We start from the raw sequence: 15,295 nt of genomic DNA, 5'->3' as shown, positions 1-15,295 counted from the left end.
AACTATCCCTCAACATGCAACAAAGAGTCACTCCAAAGTCACTAATAGCGGAGAACAAACAAAGAGATTATGGTAGGGTACAAAACCACCTCAAAGTTATTCTTTCCAATCAATCCGTTGGGCTATTCCTATAAGTGTCACAAACAGCCCTAGAGTTCGTACTAGAATAACACCTTAAGATACAAATCAACCAAAACCCTAACGTCAGCTAGATACTCCAATGTCACCTCAAGTATCCATGGGTATGATTATACGATATGCATCACACAATCTCAGATTCATCTATTCAACCAACACATAGAACCTCAAAGAGTGCCCCAAAGTTTCTACCGGAGAATCAAGACGAAAACATGTGCCAACCCCTATGCATAGGTTCATGGGCGGAACCCGCAAGTTGATCACCAAAACATACATCAAGTGAATCACGTGATATCCCATTGTCACCACAGATATGCACGGCAAGACATACATCAAGTGTTCTCAAATCATTAAAGACTCAGGGTGTGTTTGGATCTCGCCCCTACTCGCCCTACCAAATCCTGGGCGCACCAAAAAATTGGCGCACAATCTGGCCGCCCGCGCCTCGCCCGTGATTTGGCAGAGAAATGAACGGGAGAAGCCCATGCGGCGAGGGCGAGCCAAATACTTGGCCTCGATCCAAACAGATCGCTAGCCTTCAGTCAACGCCAAATTTTTGGCTCAGTGGCTATTGGCACCAATCCAAACAGCCCCTCAATCCGATAAGATAACTTCAAAGGGAAAACTCAATCCATTACAAGAGAGTAGAGGGGGAGAAGAAACATAAGATCCAACTATAATAGCAAAGCTCGCGATACATCAAGATCGTGCCAAATCAAGAACACGAGAGAGAGAGAGATCAAACACATAGCTACTGGTACATACCCTCAGCCCCGAGGGTGAACTACTCCCTCCTCATCATGGAAAGCACCGGGATGATGAAGATGGCACCGGTGAGGGTTCCCTCCTCCGGCAGGGTGCCGGAACAGGGTCCCGATTGACTTTTGGTGGCTACAGAGGCTTGCGGCGGTGGAACTCCCGACCTATTCTCGTCTCTAGAACATTTAGGGTACATGGGTATATATGGGTGAAAGGAGTACGTCGGTGGACCTCCGGGGGGCCCACGAGGCAGGGGGGCGCGCCCTAGGGGGGTGGGTGCACCCCCACCCTCGTGGCCACCTCCCTTCTTTGCTGACGTGCACTCCAAGCTTTTTCGGTAGCTTTCCTTCCAAAAATAACTTCTCCAGTTGGTTTCATTCCGTTTTGACTCCGTTTGATATTCGTTTTCTTCGAAACACTGAAATAGGCAAAAACATCAATTCTGGGTTGGGCCTCCGGTTAATAGGTTAGTCCCAAAAATAATATAAAAGTGGATAATAAAGCCCAATATTGTCTAAAACAGTAGATAATATAGCATGGAGCAATCAAAAATTATAGATACATTGGAGACGTATCAGACGACTACCTCAAGCTACATCAAGTTCCTCCCGAAGATCAAGTGAAGTGCGCCACAAGAAACTTCCATGACTACGCTTTGACATGGTGGCTTCACACACCTTCGGCGAGCCACGACATGAGTTGTCCCAAGACGAAGAGAGCTTTGTGGCGAGAGTTTGTGCCTCCAACCTACACGGAACAACTTCGACGCCAATTGGAGAACTCCATCCAAGGATCCAAGTCCATCGACAAGTACTTCAAGGAGATGAAAAATGCCTTGCGACGAGCCGGCGTGGACGACCCCATTTTGATGAAGTTCCACTTCATGATGGGATTGAACAACGACATCTCCAAGACTATCTTCCTCGAGAACTACAAGTCCTTCAACGACAACTACATTGGTGCTCTCAAGGCGGAACAAGAACTCATGAAGGCAAAGGCTTCTCGACCCCAAGCACACTTCTCGAAGACAAAGCTCCCATACGAAGAGCATGAGGCTAGTACCACCACGATGTCCAAGCCCGACGAGCTCCAAGACGACGCTCCCAAGTTCGACTTCGCCTCCATCCCTCTTTGTGGCATTGACGATGTCGAGTCTACTTCGACTGTTTTTCAAGACGGTGCGGCGACAAGTACGACTACGGAGACCCTCAAGGACCATGCTTTGGAGGCGAGCAACACGGTGGCGAGCAAGGATGATGCTTCCATCTTTGGAGGCAATAGTGGTGATGTGCCATCTTCGGCCTTCATTCGTGACGAGAGTGATGATGTGCCATCTTCGGCCTTCATCCACGGCGACGACTACGAGATGGTTGAGCATGGGATTTTCCCTTCGACTACGGGGACGTATGATGACTTGAGTGATTTTAGCCACCATATTGAGGGTGAGAGTGACTTCACCACTAGCCCCATATATGATGAGTTGCAACAATTCCCATGTGAGGAGAGCCACAACCCCCACCACTTGAGTGAGATGAGTGACTCCACCATATGTGACATTGAGTGCACCTACCTTGAGGGAGTGAGTGAGCCACCACCACATAGAGAGAGTGTGGAAGTTGATAGGGCACGTGAGGCCATTTGCATTTCTAACAACTTGACCTCTCCCTCTATTGTGTCTTCTCATTTAGTGCTAGGTCCCATATATGATGATGTGCCGATCCGCGATGACTTCGTCCTTCCTTTGGACATGACGGTGGCCATGGTGGAATATGATGCACCCCCCACATGGTTCCATCAAGATGAAGATGATGACCACCATTTGGTATTTGCCACCTCACCTACACCACTTGAGTGGAATGACAAAGGTAACATAGGTGAAGGTGATGCTCTTGTCCCACTAGTGGACGTTCTTGACATTGATTGCTTGCATGATGTTGATCCACCTATTGTCAGGCTTCATGCTAGTTCGAATTCCCCATGCGATGATTTACCCATTTATGATGAGTTTGATGATTGCCATGTGGAGTCTATTAGTCATGATGCCATGTTACATAGGATTTCTTGTGACAATTCTTTAGGTCACATCATGTTTGACAATCCGCTTGACTTGTTGTCGGTGTCAAAACCGGCGGATCTCGGGTAGGGGGTCCCGAACTGTGCGTCTAGGCAGATGGTAACAGGAGACAAGGGACACGATGTTTTTACCCAGGTTTGGGCCCTCTCGATGGAGGTAAAACCCTACTCCTGATTGATTAATATTGATGATATGGGTAGTACAAGAGTAGATCTACCACGAGATCAAGGAGGCTAAACCCTAGAAGCTAGCCTATGGTATGATTGTTGTTCTTGTGTCCTACGGACTAAAACCCTCCGGTTAATGTAGACACTGGAGAGGGCTAGGGTTACACAGAGTCGGTTACAATGGTAGGAGATCTACATATCTGTATCGCCAAGCTTGCCTTCCACGCCAAGGAAAGTCCCTTCCGGACACAGGACGAAGTCTTCAATCTTGTATCTTCATAGTCCAGGAGTCCGGCCAAAGGTATTGTCCGGCTAACCGGACACCCCCTAATCCAGGACTCCCTCAGTAGCCCCTGAACCAGGGTTCAATGACGACGAGTCCGGCGCGCAGATTGTCTTCGGCATTGCAAGGCGGGTTCCTCCTCCAAGTACTTCATAGAAGGTTTGTGAACACAAGGATAGTGTCCGGCTCTGCAAAATAAGTTTCCACATATTGCCATAGAGAAAATAATATTTACACAAATCTAATCTGCTGATGTATTCCGTAGCGTGACATCACACCACGGCCAAGCCCTTATTCGTTTTACCGTCCCACCTCAACGCGTTTAGCGAGGCGGTTTCCTTGGCACGTCTTGTGGAAGCAGAGATTGTGCCCCCTTATTCTAGGATTCTCATCAATACGGGCGTGGGTAACCCAACCGCGCCATTGATTACGACGCTTGGGAGATAAGCGAGTTTTACCAGGCTGGTGGGGACGCATAGTCGCGTCTGCCATATAAGGGGATAAGGATCCACCTTTTTCATCCACGCCTTCTTCCTCCTTTGCTCATCCATTTCCGCACACTCGAGCTCCAGCGCCCAAGTCCGCACTTCCCACCTCGACCTTCTCCAGCCATGTCCAGAGCGGGAGGCAAGTGGATGGTCTCCTCCATCACGGAGGGACACATCAAAAAGCTAAGGAAGGCCGGATACTTGTCCAACGACATCACGCACCGGCTTCCCGAAGAGGGGCAGCTCATCCCCACCCCCGGGCCCCATGAGAGGGTGGTGTTCCTCCCCCATTTCTTCCGCGGACTGGGCTTCCCTCTCCACCCATTTGTCCGGGGGCTCATGTTCTACTATGGCCTGGATTTCCACGACCTGGCCCCGAACTTTGTCCTCAACATCTCTGCGTTTATCGTCGTGTGCGAGGCTTTCCTCTACATCGGCCCCCATTTTGGCCTATGGCTCAAGACTTTCAATGTCAAGCCAAAGGTGGTGCGCGGCAACCAGGCGGAGTGCGGAGGCGCCATGGTGGGCAAGATGCCCAACGTCCTATGGCTCGAGGGCTCCTTTGTGGAGACCCTAAAGGGGTGGCAATCGGGGTGGTTTTACATCACCGAGCCGCGCGACCCTGAATGGGTCGCAGCCCCCGAGTTCCGATCCGGACCCCCTACGCGGCTCACCTCCTGGAAAGAGACGGGCCTGTCGTGGGGTAAAAAAGGAGAGCTGACTGGACTCCAAACATGTGTCCAAACCCTGGTGGACAAGAAGCTCAAACTTGTCAACGTAGTCTAGGTTATGCTCATCCGCCGGATCCTCCCATGTCAACAATGGGCTTTCAACCTGTGGGAGTTCGACCCGGCGCAGCACCGAACTCTGAGCAGGCTCTTCGACACGACGTACGAAGATGCCTGGAAGGCGCTTTTCAAGGGCGCCGAGGCTCCTGCATCCGCTACCGAGGACCGCGGATTCAGCATGCAGGGTCACGCTAGTGCGGTAAGCTGTTTTTACCTTTTACAGGGTATTAGTTTTTCATAGTTTGACTCTATGCGGGATCTAAGCTCCCTTACCTCTGACAGGATTGGCAGGAGACGTCCGGACGGATTAACTGTCCGGCTCCTTTGCCCGAAGACCCAGCGGACGCCCGTTTGACGGGGCTGCTGGTTCCGGCACCCTATGTGGTGCCGGAGAAGAAGGCCAAGAAGAAGGCCAAGGGGACTCGAAAGAGTGCCCGGCGCCTAGTGGTGTCGGATTCATCATCCGACGACTCCGAGACGCACTCCTCCTGTGAAGACGAGGAGGAGGAAGAAGAGACCTCTCCCCCTCCAGTGGAGGGAGGGAAGAAAAGGAAGGCCGCCCCAACTGGGGAGGCCGAAGGGTCCAAGAAGGGGAACACCCTTCCTCTAGACTACTACACCAACGACGACGACGGCGAAGAGGTGTGGCCACTCAGGGCCAAGCCCCTGGCGAAATCGTAAGTATCCGGATACCAGAGTGATTCATAGTATTCCTTCATTGGACAGCTTTTCCTTATGTCGAACATGATTTTGTAGTCCACCCAAAGACCGGCTCGACGTGTCGTCGAGCGGTTCCCTGGATTCATCGGATGTGAATTCGCTTCCGACGGCTACCTCCCCCCGCCCTACGGATGATGCCGAGGTGTTGTCCCAACAGGTTCCAAGCCAGGAGGAGGTTGTCCTGGAGGCGCCGCAAGGCGACCTCTCAGACTCTAGGTGTAAAGGGGATAGAACCCCCAAGGGCTCCAAGTCCGGCTTTGAGCCGGACACCACGCCGGAACCTTCATCGGTTTCGGACTCCGGCAGGCAGCCTCCTTCCAAGAGGAGCAAGCCTACCGAGCCGGTGACCTCCGTCCAACCGGAGGCGCCGGAAAATTTGCTGGAGGTGCTTAACGACGCCTCCATAGACGAGGAGCGCCGCACTATTATGAGTGCGGTGATCCAGAAGGTTCAGTCCGCTAAGACACTACAAGAAATATGTCAACTTGTGACCTTGACTATTGGTCACTGAAATGTCACAAATTTCCATTTACGACCTTTTTGTGACCAAAAACAGAAGGTCAAAAGCTGGCGGTCGTAAACTGACTATATCGACTTTCTCTGTGAGAAGGTCGTAGACATTTATGACCAAAATATATCTACTGTGGCGTTTTGGTCACTAGCAACCTCCCCAGGCCACGTAGGCATCCAGCGTGGCAAGCTGATGTGGCACAAGATTCAGCCCGGTCCGATTCGGCATTTTACATGGGCCGAGCCCATTAATTTAGCCTATTTGTGTTTTTTTCCATTAAATTTTGATTGGGTTCATGGGCCAAGCCCATTATTGTAGCCTTTTTTATTGTTGGGCCGTGGCCTTCTTACCATCAATTGATTTTCTATGTTTCAATCATTTATTTTAGAGCTGGTCCCACTAGTCAGATGGTGGTCCCACATGTCAAAAATTTCAGAATTTCTCAGATTATATTCATAAGTGGGACATAAATTGGTCCCGCTGGTCATGTTTCCATTTCATATATTTTTAACATACACAATCACTATTTCAAATAGGACAGGACAAATATAATTCATCAAATAACACTACATTAGTCTTTTCTAATCTGTTACAATATTACAATTTACAGTCAGACAGATCAAAAACTCTTTGCTAAATAGGGCTTCACAGCTTGCTTGGCTTCACGGCTTCACACTCCAGAAAGAATAGGCAGGGAGCTCCTGTAAGAGAGTGAACATAAAGCAGCATTAGATTGTACTGCTGGTGAGACCAGAACCAAACAACTTGAATGGCAACACTAATGTAAGCAGTAGAGCAGATCTAAGATGTGATAAATGTTTAGCAAAATTGTTCATGGGAGTAACCTTAGTCGTTCAAAATCAGAGTTGAAAATGCAAGGAAATTAAGTTACATAAGACAATTAGGTATTCTATGTACGCAGCATTGTCAACAACAAATACAATTCTCAATAGCGACAAAATTCGTTTTCTTTACATCCTTAATCCGACCAAACCATAAGCTTTCTGGTTATTAAATACTTCGAGTTTCCTTGATGGTAATAGCTAGTAAATGGCATGGTGAGGTAACAGCCATGATCATGATCAAAAGAAGTGATCATTGGTAGTTAAGACAACACATTCGGAAATGATCATGGTAGAAGTCAGAGAAGACAAGTGAAACAAGATTGCAAAACAGAAGGCAAAGGAAAATTTTGGATAGAGAAATCAAACAGAAAACTAGTACAAAACATGGTCCTGTCATATTGCTGCAATTTATTCAAGAACACCAGACTTAGAAATTGCATCAAGCAATTCATAAGAAAACAAGAACGTGAGCGCATTTCACAAGACAACGGTTAATTGAAGGTAAGAAATCATCAGACTTTAAACTACGAATCACAGGAAGGTAACTCCTGTCATGTTGTTGCAGTTTCTCATCATCACTTGAACCACAAATGAAATCAGGCAACATTTTAGATTGGAACTACAAATGGTAAGTATCTTTGTTGTGGAGATAGTTCAATTTATAAACTCGTTCAAGAAAAATTATATTTGTTGTGAAGATAGTAGGACTTCCTTCAGTATGTGGACATCATAGAAAGCCACAAACATATCAGGGTGTTGAGGTATCATCAGAGACTTAAATACTAAGAATCAAAGCAGCATAGCTCCATCATATTGTTGATGGTTTATTCCTCATCACTTGACCCTCAAACATATAAGCATGCATGGACAGCAAGAAAAAAGGCTATAACAATTTATAGTTTGGCAACTATCGGTATGAAATGCAAACATTATTGCTCAGAATATGAAATATCTTCTCATCAATGCCAAATGGCATCTCTAAAGTCTGACATACGTTGTAGATTTCATGATTCATCACAGCATTTTGCAAACCAAGCAAGTAGGCATATAGCAGGAACAGAGGGAATATCTGCTACTATCCCAACATGTACGTATATGCATGTGTGCTTGCTTGACCGGCGCATGCATCACTGTAGCAGCCAAGCAAGTAGGCATCGTTGATGTCTACTCACAACTTTCCTCGCACCAGAGAAAGAGTCAAAACAAAGAATATTATACCATAATATGACACCAGACCACATATTAGTAACTTTAAATCAGAAAGTATATCCACATCACCATAAAATAGTCCCAGACCATCACAAAGAAGCCAAATGCTATTAACTGTTGATTAGTAGACACAGACATGATTCAGCCACATAATGGCTACCACAAGCAAACGTGACAACTGTGTAAGCAAGCTGCTAGTGTACAAAAGGTGATTGAAATCCTGCTGTTTAGTACATATACATGGTAGGCTACTGCTGCCAATGTTCTAAACCAAGTGTTCTAAACCAACAGAGCATAATATAGGAGCAGAAAATAGGGAGCTAGGGCTAGAAGATGGAGCCGACTCACCGGAGAGCTTGTGGTCGCCGCCGTACACAGCCGGCGTCACGCCGGTCGCCTCCGGCTCCTGCCCCCCGCTGCCGTTCTTCTTCAGATTCTTGTACACGTCCTCTGCACATGGGTTAAGCAGAAACCAATCAGTGGCAGACACGAGTGAAGCTACCAAGACAATATAAAATTTATATAATCAGTTCCACTGCTCGATTTTTGCAATAGTTTAGAAAAGAACAATGAGTTTTCAGTAAAGAGGAATATGTTTAAATTTAGGGGCACTTCTATTTTTCTTGTCATAAGAAGTGGCTAGAGCCTTTTCTTTTTGGTGAAGGTGCCGATGGTATGCACGCTTGTATTTACAAGAACAACAGTTGGGCGTTTTGTATGAGCAAGGAAAGCATAGGTGATTTTTTTTAAGATCCACAAACCCAGGCACAACAAGTTTGTTTTTATGTGCTGTAAAAATAAGGAAAAGGAGCTAATATAGAAACTGAAAGTTCCCACAATTTATCTTTTTTTGTATAACCACACAATCAAACATGCTGTTTCGCAAAACATTACAAGTGCACCTATTAATCCACAATCAACATCTGATTTCACAAGAGATCTACAAGTACATCTGATACAAAGGTATTTTTTGGTCAGGAACTCAATTCTGGAAGTTTGGAATAAGTAGCCGATAATAATTTCATTCAGCAGGCACCAAACAATGAATCAACACTTAGACAAACTACTTTCAAAATGGAATAATGCCCAACTATTCCAACAATGAATCAACACTTAAGACTACTTTCAGAATGGATCAATGCCCAACTGTTACAGCAATGAATCATCAGCATGCAAGGCCTTGACTGCTAATAGCTAACATGACTGATAAGACTAATTCAGCTATCCTAAACACAACAATTCCCTTACCAGATCGGTCTGTTTAAAAACCGCGATATCGCTTCCGTATGCAGCAAAGGTGTATTCCTTGAAGGACGCGAGAGCGCGGATCTTCTTGGGCAGTTGAGGTCCTTAAATCGCAAAGAAAATTCACGCACCATGAGCGGGAGAGCTAAAAAAACACTGAACATAAGAAACCGAGGTACTGAATAGCAGGCTCACTGGCAAGGACCAAACTGAGCTCGGCACACTGCACAACAAGAACAAAAAACAGCATGATTAGTTATATCGCAAAATGGAAGTCGGCTGCATCAGAGTTATATGTAAAGCCCTGATCCAAAGTAGGTACTGCTTCCATGCCCTGCGGGAGGGAGAGAGGGAGATAATAAGTTACCTGATCCGAAGCTCCTGGTGCTCCTCGGTGCCATCGTTGTCGAGGACGAGCGGATCCGGAGGCGTTGCTGTCGAAGAGGAGGGGGTCCGGTGGCGGCCTTGTCGGAGAGGCGAGGATCCACCGGCGGAGAGGAGCTGATCCGGCGGCGGCCTTGTAGGAGGATCTCACGCGCACCGCCACCACCGCCGAGGATGTTCATCTCAGCCGTGCGCAACGAAGAGGTCCACACCACCACCGAAACCCTAGCGGGAGGAAGTGATGCGGGCGACCACATGAGGCGGGGTAAAGCAAATCGACGTGGTGGTGAAGAGGGAGTGCAGCGAGAGGAAGCTGTGGGTAGGCTTGGCGACGCCGGAGGATGCCGGAATCAAGCGGGATCCGTAGGTGGTTGTGGCAGACAGGAGTGGTGCATGGGAGAGGGAGAGACGAGTGAAAGAGGGGTTGCCTGAGGTGGGAGGAGAGAGAGATGGATGGGTGGTGGCTCTGCCTAAGGTGGGAGGAGAGGGAGAGGCCACCGGCCGGCGAGGTTTGGATCGGTGGCGGCAGCGATGTGGGAGATGAGGGAGGGATGGGATCGGGGAGAGGAGGGGGATGAGGCGGAGGACTGGTTCGGGAGGGGGCGGCGGCGGCGAGGAGATGGGGGATCAGAGCTAGGGTTTGGGCTGCGGGTGGGGTATCTCCTTTTCAGTTTTTTTATTTTTTTCTGTAGATAGATGGATGGATGGATGGATGTGGGATGGAGAGATGGATGGATGGGCGCCATGTCATCGATCCGTGGGAAGAGTTTTGATTGGTTTGGAAAAACCATTGATTTAAGTAGTTTCCAAGTACTAAAAATTCATTGATTTTGTGAAGTAGCTATCAAAAATATATTGCAAAAGGGCATCACACAAATTTTCACTAGAGTTAGACCACATTTCATGGATAAGGACTAATTTGTATGCATTTCTGATCTTTGTAGCTATTTTTAATCATTTTCCGAGTGGCAAAAATAGGTTTTTTTAAAGAACCTCCCAAATATTTGTTGCAAAATTGGACTCCATCAATTTTCTAAAATACTAGTCCATATTTAATATACAATTGACAAAATGGTTGGGTGTAAAAAGTTTTGATCCACCTATCATGAAAAACACAAATTTCCGCCGATTCAATTGGAAGCGGGTCAAATTTGAACTGCAGCTGCCTCATAGTTTGCTATTTATTTTTTACAAAAATCATTTCTAGGTACATAAGTATCTATTTAATCAGAGAAACACCAAAAGTTTTCCAAGATTCAACCACTAGCTAGGAACGGTCAAGCCCGCCGTTTTGACCGCATTTTGAAACGGGCATAAAAAATTCAAAAAAAAATCAAAAAAATTGGGAAACCTTCACATTGTGTCATTATATGTGGCCAAGTTCCCAAGAAAAATAACAAACTTGTAATACAACAATTATTTTAAAAAGTGTTCTCAGAAATGAGCTATCATCTCTGAAGATTCATGGCTTTCAAGCCAAATGATCTCATATTGTGCACAAGGGTGCATATTGTAATGGCAAACAATGTTGCCTAAGGAAGTTTTCATTTTCTTTGGACGAAAAAACCATTTTTCATTTTCCGAGTGCCCGAAAGGAGGTTTTTTTGTGAAGGAACTACCAAATAATTGTTGCAAAATTGGACCAAATCAATTTTCTAAAATACTAGGACATATTTAATGCACAATTGACAAAATGGTTGGGTGTAAAAAGTTTTGATCCACCTCTCCTGAAAAAGACAAATTTCCGCCGATTCAGTTGGAAGCGGGTCAAATTTGAACTGCAGCTGCCTCATAGTTTGCCATTTATTTTTTACAAAAATCATTTCTAGGTACATAAGTATCTATTTAATCAGAGAAACACCAAAAGTTTTCCAAGATTCAACCACTAGCTAGGAACGGTCAAGCCCGCCGTTTTGACCACATTTTGAAACGGGCATAAAAAATTCAAAAAAAAATCAAAAAATTGGGAAACCTTCACATTGTGTCATTATATGTGGCCAAGTTCCCAAGAAAAATAACAAACTTGTAATACGGCAATTATTTTAAAAAAGTGTTCTCAGAAATGAGCTATCATCTCTGAAGATTCATGGCTTTCAAGCCAAATGATCAATCTTATGGCCACATTCGTGGCATAGTTTGTTCAAATGATCTCATATTGTGCACAAGGGTGCATATTGGAATGGCAAACAATGTTGCCTAAGGAAGTTTTCATTTTCTTTGGACGAAAAAACCATTTTTCATTTTCCGAGTGCCCGAAAGGAGGTTTTTTGTGAAGGAACTACCAAATAATTGTTGCAAAATTGGACCAAATCAATTTTCTAAAATACTAGGACATATTTAATGCACAATTGACAAAATGGTTGGGTGTAAAAAGTTTTGATCCACCTCTCGTGAAAAAGACAAATTTCCGCCGATTCAGCTGGAAGCGGGTCAAATTTGAACTGCAGCTGCCTCATAGTTTGCTATTTATTTTTACAAAAATCATTTCTAGGTACATAAGTATCTATTTAATCAGAGAAACACCAAAAGTTTTCCAAGATTCAACCACTAGCTAGGAACGGTCAAGCCCGCCGTTTTGACCGCATTTTGAAACGGGCATAAAAAATTCAAAAAAAATCAAAAAATTGGGAAACCTTCACATTGTGTCATTATATGTGGCCAAGTTCCCAAGAAAAATAACAAACTTGTAATACGGCAATTATTTTAAAAAAGTGTTCTCAGAAATGAGCTATCATCTCTGAAGATTCATGGCTTTCAAGCCAAATGATCAATCTTATGGCCACATTCGTGGCATAGTTTGTTCAAATGATCTCATATTGTGCACAAGGGTGCATATTGGAATGGCAAACAATGTTGCCTAAGGAAGTTTTTTGCAAATTTTTCCGAGTGCCCGAAAGGAGGTTTTTTTGTGAAGGAACTACCAAATAATTGTTGCAAAATTGGACCAAATCAATTTTCTAAAATACTAGGACATATTTAATGCACAATTGACAAAATGGTTGGGTGTAAAAAGTTTTGATCCACCTCTCGTGAAAAAGACAAATTTCCGCCGATTCAGCTGGAAGCGGGTCAAATTTGAACTGCAGCTGCCTCATAGTTTGCTATTTATTTTTTACAAAAAATCATTTCTAGGTACATAAGTATCTATTTAATCAGAGAAACACCAAAAGTTTTCCAAGATTCAACCACTAGCTAGGAACGGTCAAGCCCGCCGTTTTGACCGCATTTTGAAACGGGCATAAAAAATTCAAAAAAAATCTAAAAATTGGGAAACCTTCACATTGTGTCATTATATGTGGCCAAGTTCCCAAGAAAAATAACAAACTTGTAATACGGCAATTATTTTAAAAAAGTGTTCTCAGAAATGAGCTATCATCTCTGAAGATTCATAGCTTTCAAGCCAAATGATCAATCTTATGGCCACATTCGTGGCATAGTTTGTTCAAATGATCTCATATTGTGCACAAGGGTGCATATTGGAATGGCAAACAATGTTGCCTAAGGAAGTTTTCATTTTCTTTGGACGAAAAAACCATTTTTCATTTTTTGAGTGCCCGAAAGGAGGTTTTTTTGTGAAGGAACTACCAAATAATTGTTGCAAAATTGGACCAAATCATTTTTATAAAATACTAGGCCATATTTAATGCACAATTGACAAAATTGTTGGGTGTAAAATGTTTTGATCCACCTCTCGTGAAAAAGACAAATTTCTGTCGATTCAGTTGGAAGCGGGTCAAATTTGAACTGCAGCTGCCTCATAGTTTGCTATTCATTTTTTCCAAAAATCATTTCTAGTTACATAAGGACCTATTTAATCACACATACATGGTTTGGTGGCGATACGTTGAGGTTTGGACGGTGGCCGAGGGCCCCAACTCTAGAGCGCGTAAACTCGTATGCCCGTCGCGTGGTCACCGCGTGACCGTAATGTTGCCTTGTGTTCTGGGCGGCCTAGGCATGTCTAGTGGGTTGGGCTCTCCCCAGGTTGGTGCTAGGAAGAAAATTACAACATAAGATTCTCACGAGGAGACCGATCGATGCTCAAACATGAATTAGCAGCCAAGTGTTTGATTAGCGGTACAGGAAATGCACATGGCCAATGGGCGTGAGTTTTGGCTGATGATGATCATCTACTAAGGAGAATGTCTTCACAAATGTTGAGCTCAAAAGGAGGATCCTAGGTGGTACTTGCTTTGCAAAGTACCACGCTGGACAAAAATATGAATGTTGAAGCTGGGCTCAAAATAATGAATGGAGTGAGCTGAAATTTTGTGAAGGATGGTTATTTGGGCATAGGAAAGCATTGTAGAAAATTGATACCATTTGGACATGCCAAAGTAGTACTTCCTTTACAATGCTCTTCTATGGACAGAAACTTGGGAAAACTAGCGAGAGAGATTGGATGAATGAAATGAGCTCAAAATTGGTGTAGGTAAGTTACTTAGGTATGGTCATGCGCTGGTAAATTTTCAGATCATTTGGGTAAGCCTAGCTAGTACTTACTTCACAAAGCTTCTCTCGAGGTAGAAACTTTGGAAATTTCCCGAGAAAGATTTACTAGGAAAATTGAGCTGAATATTATCATGTGGCAATGATTTGGGTATGGAAGAGTGCCCGAAAAGTTTGAGGGTAATAGGAGGGGTCTATATAACACTTGCTTTGCAACGTGCCAATTTGGCCATAAAATATAAATTGAACCTGGGCTCACATAGATGATTTGACTGAGCTGCAATTTGGAGGAGGGTGATAATTTGGACATATGAAGGAACTGTATAAATTTCATGTCATTTAGAGATATAAAAAAGGTACTTCCTTCACAATGCTTCTAGGTGGACAAAAACTTTGGAAATTTGCCGAAGAAGATTTGCTAGGCAAATGGAGCTGAATTTTGTCATGCGGTAATGATTTGGATAGGAAAGAGTGCCCAAAAATTCCGAGGGCAATCAAGAATATATAAATAGCACTTCCTTCATAAATTGTTGTTGTGAACAGAATAGGAAAATGAATATTGTTGAATTAATTTTGAACTAGGCAAGGAAGGATTTTTACATATTTGATGAAGATATGCCCCAAAGAATTTATGAGATTGTTTTGGGAATTTTGGGAATGATAGAAATATAGGTTGCTTCACAACCTAGGGCAAAAACTGCCACATGGACATGACACATAGGCAAAACTGATGAGATGGCGCCTAGTCATCACAACCCACCACAATCTACAAGGCTATGACCATCTATATTGGTCATTAACAACTAGAAATAAGGCAGCGAACTAGCACTGTTTGCTTTGTGACCATTTTGTGTAAGGAAATTACGACCTTTCTGACCAAAATGGTCGCAATGGTTTAGGGTTTGGAGCCCCCTGAACAGCTTTTGACCAATTGGTCTAAAATGGTCATAAATTTATGACCAATTCTTCGAGGGTCACTGACAGAAGGTCATAAGTTGACATGTTTCTTGTAGTGAGAGCGGACTGACTGAAGCATGTGCCAGCCTTCTAACAGGCTTTGAGGTAAGTAAAGAATATGTAAAAATATTACCGCATAGAAAGTAGCCCCTGATGCTCTGTTCGGTGTTCGAAAAGAAAAGACGAATAGAGGATCTAATAACATTCACAGGAGTCTAACAAAAGTAAGTCAATATGCGTATGCAGGCTTCACTGCTAGCGTCCACCGCACTGACTGC

At 44.4% G+C, this 15,295-nt stretch overlaps 2 non-coding genes and 1 pseudogene across 2 annotated transcripts; all 3 read right to left on the bottom strand.

Moving 5' to 3' along the window:
- Positions 1-7,280: 7,280 nt before the first annotated feature.
- Positions 7,281-7,359, bottom strand: LOC123155134 (uncharacterized; annotated as a pseudogene).
- Positions 7,360-7,533: 174 nt separating this feature from the next.
- Positions 7,534-7,618, bottom strand: LOC123155129 (small nucleolar RNA Z199). Its single transcript, XR_006477246.1, has one exon. It is a non-coding gene; the product is annotated as a small nucleolar RNA Z199 (small nucleolar RNA).
- Positions 7,619-7,702: 84 nt separating this feature from the next.
- On the bottom strand, positions 7,703-7,799 carry LOC123155139 (small nucleolar RNA R64/Z200 family). Its single transcript, XR_006477253.1, has one exon. It is a non-coding gene; the product is annotated as a small nucleolar RNA R64/Z200 family (small nucleolar RNA).
- Between the last annotated feature and the right edge of the window lie 7,496 nt (positions 7,800-15,295).

Source organism: Triticum aestivum, chromosome 7A (genome assembly GCF_018294505.1).
Source record: "Triticum aestivum cultivar Chinese Spring chromosome 7A, IWGSC CS RefSeq v2.1, whole genome shotgun sequence".
In the NCBI taxonomy this organism is placed as follows: domain Eukaryota; kingdom Viridiplantae; phylum Streptophyta; class Magnoliopsida; order Poales; family Poaceae; genus Triticum; species Triticum aestivum.
Note: the sequence above shows the minus strand (reverse complement) of the source record. Positions and strands in the feature narration are given on the sequence as shown.